Consider the following 6,591-nt stretch of genomic DNA (forward strand, 5'->3'; position numbering starts at 1 on the left):
CCTCCTGTCTCCCCAGCACCAACTGAGCCATCTGCCCAGCCCTAAATTCTCTTTATTTCATGGTTATTACATATGATATGATATGATATGATATGATATGATATGATATGATATGTAGGTAGTGCTTGCATTCGCCACTCTGCCTCCAAGTCAGGAAGGACTGGAACAACGTTAAAATGCAGCTGTTACAAATGACATGGAAAAGTGGGCGGACTCAAGCTCCAGGAGCCCCCTAAGGGGGAAGCCTTCCTGAATAGTGTCTCGGACTCATTCTGTGTCTTTTTAAAACTTTTCCTCCTTCTTTCCACATGCATGAATGACTTCTTGTGTTATTTTTGTTTTGTCATTTTGAATATTCTCATTGAAAATGTAAGGGTTTTGTTTTTTTTTAAGGATTTCAATAGCAGCTTGGCAAACACTCTACTTTTAAAAAACATCGACCGGTTTTGATAAATGCTGCTTTAATTGTTGATGGTGGTGAGCAAGACCAAAAAAGCCACACGGATACATTGACAGCACTTTAAGCTTCAGCTCTCAAACTTCCTTCTCTATTTTGAGAGCAGCAGCAATGTCCAGTGACCCTCTGAAACCACGCTTAAAATGTTAGTTTGCGGGCACCCCATCTTTTCCCCTCAAGGTTTTCTTGAAGCCATCTTTGAACACCTGAAAGCACAGGTGCTTCATGTTAACCCTCTAGCACCAAACAACAACAAAAGATTTTTTTTATCCTGGAACTGAAGCTCTTGTGGAGAGACCTCAAACAATATAAATAATAATAATAATTAATAATAAATAATGAGGACGAAGACAAGGAAGGTGGGATAAGAGAAGAGGAGGGAATAGAAGAGGAGGAGGGGAGGAAGGAGAAGAGGATGAAGGATAAGAGGAGGAAGAGGAGGAGACAACAGAGAAGAAAGGTCCCATTATTAGAAGTGAATTACTTAGAAGCTGCCCACTGCACGTCTAGGGGCAAGTCTAGTCTAAGTCAAGTTCCCTGGACCCATGTACAATCCAGGTTGTTTGTTCACTACCCTCCCACCCCTGCCGGAGGCAGTCAGTCAGGAGAGTCACCAGGGATGCTGTTATACCACTGCTCTGTCATATATTTGTGAGGGGGGGAAGAGAAAGAAGACAGAAGGGAGGTAGGGAGGGAGGGAGAGGAAGGGAGGGAAGTAGGAAAGGAGGGAGACGGGAGGAAGCGGAGACGACGGGAATAAAGGAAAGAGGAGGGAGGGAGGGAGAGAGAAGTAGGTCAGGGAGGAAGGAGGGAGACATGGAAGGAAAGGAGGAGACAGGGAAAAAGGGAATGTAAGGAGGGAGGAGGAGGGGAGGAGTTAGGAAAGGAGGATACAGGGAATAAGGAAGTGGAGGGAGGGAGGTAGGTAGGGAGGGAGGAAGGGAGGGAGGGAAAAAGGAAGGAGGGAGGGAGGGAGGGAGGGGAGGAGGAGGAAGGGAGGGAGGGAGGAGACGATCCCTTAACCTGGACCTAGGCCAAGTTAAACTTAACAGAGGGATGGTCTCCATTAGTCTGACCTGTAGTCAAGTCTATGGAACATTTTCTTGATTAACAATTGGTGTGCGAGGGCCTGGCCACTGTAGGCTGCCAATTCTGGTTAAAGTTTACTGGGTGCTATGAGAGTTGGGCTGAGCAAGCCCAGGAGCAAGCCAGCCAGAAAGCAGCATTCTTCCACGCCTCTGCATCAGTCCTGCCTCCAGGTTCCTCCTGGAGTTCCTGCCCTGACTTCCTCAGTTATAAGTGTGACCTGAAGGGTTGTAGAGAATTAACTCCATTCCTCCCCAAGTTCCTTTTGGCCATGGTGTGTATCACAGCCAGAGAAAGCACACTAGGACAGAAATTAGTAGCAGGTTCATGGAGTGTTGCTGTGACGGGTTGGAAGGGTCTGTGCAAGAGCTTGGGAAGGCGGGCTGGAAAGGCTGCTGAGTGGTTAGAGCTGACTAGCTGTTATATGGGTGCTTGGAAGCTAAGAGTGTTGAGAGAAATGTAAACATGACAAGTTATTGCCCTTTCTCTTAGTGCCCCGATTACCAAGACTCTACATGCTTGAGTAACATGGAGAAATCAAGCTGTTACTGACCTGGAAGCTTCTTCCCTACTGGCTAGCAGTGCATGCTACCAGAGGAAAACATGAATCACCAGCTTGCACAGGTGTGAATTTGGCAAGCTACACCTGGCATGGTGAGCCATTGCCATATGCCCACTGGTGCCACAGGGACATACATATCATTAGAGTAACCAACTATTTCCTTGTTGGCTTTAAGGCCCGGCTCTACAAGCTGTAATTCATGCCTAGTTATCTGGACCAAGCACTCATGGTAGACAGACCGTGGATCCTAGGCTAGAATCTACCACCCTTACTTTTTTCAAGGGACATACTATTAAACTGACTTCTAGCGGTTATACATTGGCCAACCCTCATGAGAGAAGCTCTTTTTGTAGTAGACAGTGAATAGCACAGAGATCTACAACGAATCAAGGGAAGAAATGAGGACTGCAGAATGCTGATCCCTAATACGGCATTTGTATCACACACCCTCCTCCCAAGGCTCAGGCTCACGACATGATAGGGGTGAGAAGACCTAAGTGTTGGAGCGGTGAGCGACTCTGAGAACAGGGATTTCTGAACACAGCAGGCAACTGAACATGTGAATTCACAGCAGTTGAGACTGGACACACAGACCAGAGAAAATCCAGCACAGAGCAGTGACTAGATGTCGTCACACTAGGAACTATTGGCACCACACAGCTGCTGGGGAAGGGTGGGCTCTTGGTGGGTTGACCACACTCTAGTTAAAGCCACACATCTACAGTATATGGGCACCACAAATTTTACTTCATGGGAAAAAAATGGGGCACAAAGCTGGGTGGGGAGGGAGGGATGGATGGATCTGGGAAGAGTGGGGGGAGGGAGAATATAAGTAGAAAGCATTGTAAGGTGTTCTCAGAGAACTAATAAAAAAATTTTTAAAGAAAAGGGAAAACACATATTTTAAACAAGAATGGCCTTTACTTGCTAAGACACTGGTGAGGTAAGAGATAGTATCTTTCCCTTTTACATTATATTAAATGTATTAAATTAGCCATTCTATTTCCTTCCATTAAAATTCTGAATTAGCTTTACATTTTAACAACACATCCCCATTCTAGAGTATCTAGAAAATTATATATTCTCACTGGGTACAGAAAGCAGATATCGCAAGATGGCTATTAAAAAATGCAAAAATGTCACAAAATATTATATACAGTACGATTGAGAGGACAGATAAACCATAAGCCCATTACCACATGCCAAGTGGTAACAGTGGCATTAAGGTAACAAAAATATCTTCTTAAAAATCTTCTTTTTGATGTGTCCATAGTATCTTGTAAGTTAAGTGAAGTCTCAGAGGAGGATGATATAGCTCAGGGGATAAAGGTGCTTGCTGCCAAATGAATAACACTGAGTTTGATCCCCAGGGCCAACATGGAAGAAGAAAGCCTCCTCCTGCAAAAGTCCTCTCACCTCCATGTGCACGTTGTGGCACTTATCACACCAACACACACACTCATAAAACACACAGACCACACACCCATACACAACAATATATACACACCCATAAACACATACACAAATAGACAACCACACATATACACAAATATATAATCTTGGGCAAGTGTGTGTTGTTATAATGAATAAATCAGAAAAAAAAAAGCTACCGTGTCATACATATTCTTCTCTGTAGCTATTACAGTATGTCTTTCCAACACTATTTAAATAAATGTTAGCTTCTGTCAATGTGATTTATCTGCTATGAGTATCATTCACTCTGTCCAGTGTGAGCACTACCTTGGTCTGCATACCCACGCTGGGTCCTGAAGAATGCTCCCAGCCACACTCAGAAAGCCTTCCTGGTGGGATCACCATGGACAGCAGGTTTTCAATCCTCCAGTGGTTCTATCAGCCTCACTCTCGACAAGACTATGATCCATCTGTTCCCTTGTTGAGGCTCAGTGCTGATCGGAGGGTGTCCTTAGGGTTGTCTTACATCTTTTTTCTCTCCCAAATCTCATTAAGGATGCTCCTGCTTCCTTTCAAACAGCCCCAGTACTCATGAGATATCCTCTCTCCATCAGGTCCTGCTCCTGCCTCAGAGCAGCCTCAGGCTTCCTGAAGGCTTAAATTTTCAGTTTCCCACCAGACAGGACAGCATAGTTTTGGTTTCTTACCCGGACCAAAAAACCTCCAAGGATTCTGTACTGATTTTTAAAGTCTCAAATGCCACTGGACTGGGACATGTGGTACTGATTCACCCTTGGAAGACAGAGGCAGGAGGAGAGGGAATCCAATACCAGCCTAGACCAGACAGAGAGGCTGCAACTCAAAGACACAAAGTAGTTTTTTTAAGTGAGCTAATTCCTATAGCTCTTCACTAGGGATGGGGCCCCATGAGGTCATCCCCATCACAAGGGCATGTCAGCTGGTGTCATTGCTCAGGTCTGTGATCAGGTAGCCATGTCGTTGAGATTTCATAGGTTAGCATCCAATACCAAGTGGTCAGCCATAAAGGTATATGCATATAAGCAACACTACACAGACTCAGTATCATGTGTTTATAACAATGTAACAATAATAATTAAAAAAAACCAAGAAGCCATGAATTTGAGATGGAACTGGGGGACATGTGGGTCAGGTTGGTGGAAGGACAGAAAGGGAAATGATATAATTATATCTTAATTAAAAAATAAAATAAAATTTAAAAAGTCAATAGATACTATCCTTACGCCTTTAACATCAAGAATAAAAAACTGCACAAAGAAAATGATCTTGAGAGGTGCAGTATCCCTACTATATAATGAGATTTTTTAAAAAATGGTTTCTCTCATGGAAACCTCCTTCTGTACCTGCACCCAACCAGAAGTACAATCAAAGGGGACCCAGGTTCTCTGCATCAGAGAATCAGGCCCAGTTACAATTATAAATGTATTGAAATGCTAGAGAAAAATCCAGCTCCTGCCACCCATCCTAGCCCAGGGAAGGATTATATGCGATATATACCTGACAGAGAACAAAAGAGAGACAGATAAGCCTCCAGCATCCAAATAAGGTGAGAAATGAAAGCAAAGGAGAGGTGTTGACCTATCTGGCGCTCGTGGGTATTTTGGGTAGCAGGATATCTGGGTTTTGGACCCTTCTGTAGAACACACTAGGACTTGCAAGGTAACTCAGAGGGTAAAGGTTTCATCCCCAGGACCCACTGAACTCACAAATGAGGATGTTCTATGACCTCTACATGTGTTCCTCATGGACCAAAATAAACCACACGTGCACCTAGTTAATACCACTGTTTTAGTAGGAAACGTCATGTGGAGAAACACGAGCTGTTCTTTTATTGCCAGTATGATCTATATAACCCCGATAAACTAATTAAGAAATAGATCACTCCATTATGGTAGCTGATAGACAGACAGACAGAGGAACTGAGGGATACATAAGTCAAGTGAACAATAGATAAAGTACACTGAGAAATCAGTCAACAGACAGACATGTCATCCACCCCCATCCAGACCCTGGGGATGGTGGCACATAAACCTTCACTTACTTCCAGGTTAGGTGGTAAATTAAGAGAAAAAAAATCCCACTGCAGATGAGCTGTCTAAAGATTATATGACATAAAAAAAAAAAAAAAAGGTGAATTAATCTTAGTGGATGCTAGAGGCGTATTAGGGCCCAAATACTGAAGAAAAATTGACAAAAGTGTCTGTTAAGAAGAAAAATCACAGCCAAAAGTGGCAACAGTAAACTAAACCTGGACAGAGCTGAGGCAGCAGAAGACGGTCTGCAGCAAGCAAAGGCTCCACATGCAATTTCTAAAATAGCTCTTCAAAACCGTAAGACAACCCGGTGGTAACCTTGAAAAAACTCAGAGGCTGAGCGGCCTTGTCAAACTGTCATGAGATCCCTGTGCTTATTGGGGTTCCCAATAAGCGTAGATACTGAAAATACGGGTAAAGTAGTATCCAAGAGATATCAGGGAGAAATGATAACCAGACTTGGGAGGCATGGGGGGCTGGGGAATGAGATTTCAGAATGAAAAAAAGGGCTCAAGGAAGAGGATATAATGAACTCCACATCTCAGCATATCGGACTGAAACATCAAAGAGAAAGGGGAAGTATTGAAGGTGGCCGGGACAGAGAAGAGATTATCTACAAAGGAAGAGATCTGATGGATACAAGATTCCTCCTCTGCAGCAGGAATGCCAGGAGGCAGTAAAATCATACCTTCAAAGTAAGAGAGAAAGCAACTGCTAACTTACACGTGCACGTGCGCGCGCGCGCGCACACACACACACACACACACACACACAGGGCAGAATTATGCAAGAATGGAGTAAATTGAAGAAACATTGTAGGAAGGCTGACAGATTTTATGCTCATCCACACTTAACTGAAGGGCTATCAGACTTTATCTTCAATAAGGAGGATATTAAATCCAGAAGGGAAATCGCTGACATTTGAAGAACAGAGATTTAAAAAGAATTAGTCAGCAAGTTGATAAATCAAGAAAAGAAATGATACAATTAAGATATAATAT

This window comes from Arvicanthis niloticus, chromosome 12 (assembly GCF_011762505.2).
Source record: "Arvicanthis niloticus isolate mArvNil1 chromosome 12, mArvNil1.pat.X, whole genome shotgun sequence".
Taxonomy (NCBI): domain Eukaryota; kingdom Metazoa; phylum Chordata; class Mammalia; order Rodentia; family Muridae; genus Arvicanthis; species Arvicanthis niloticus.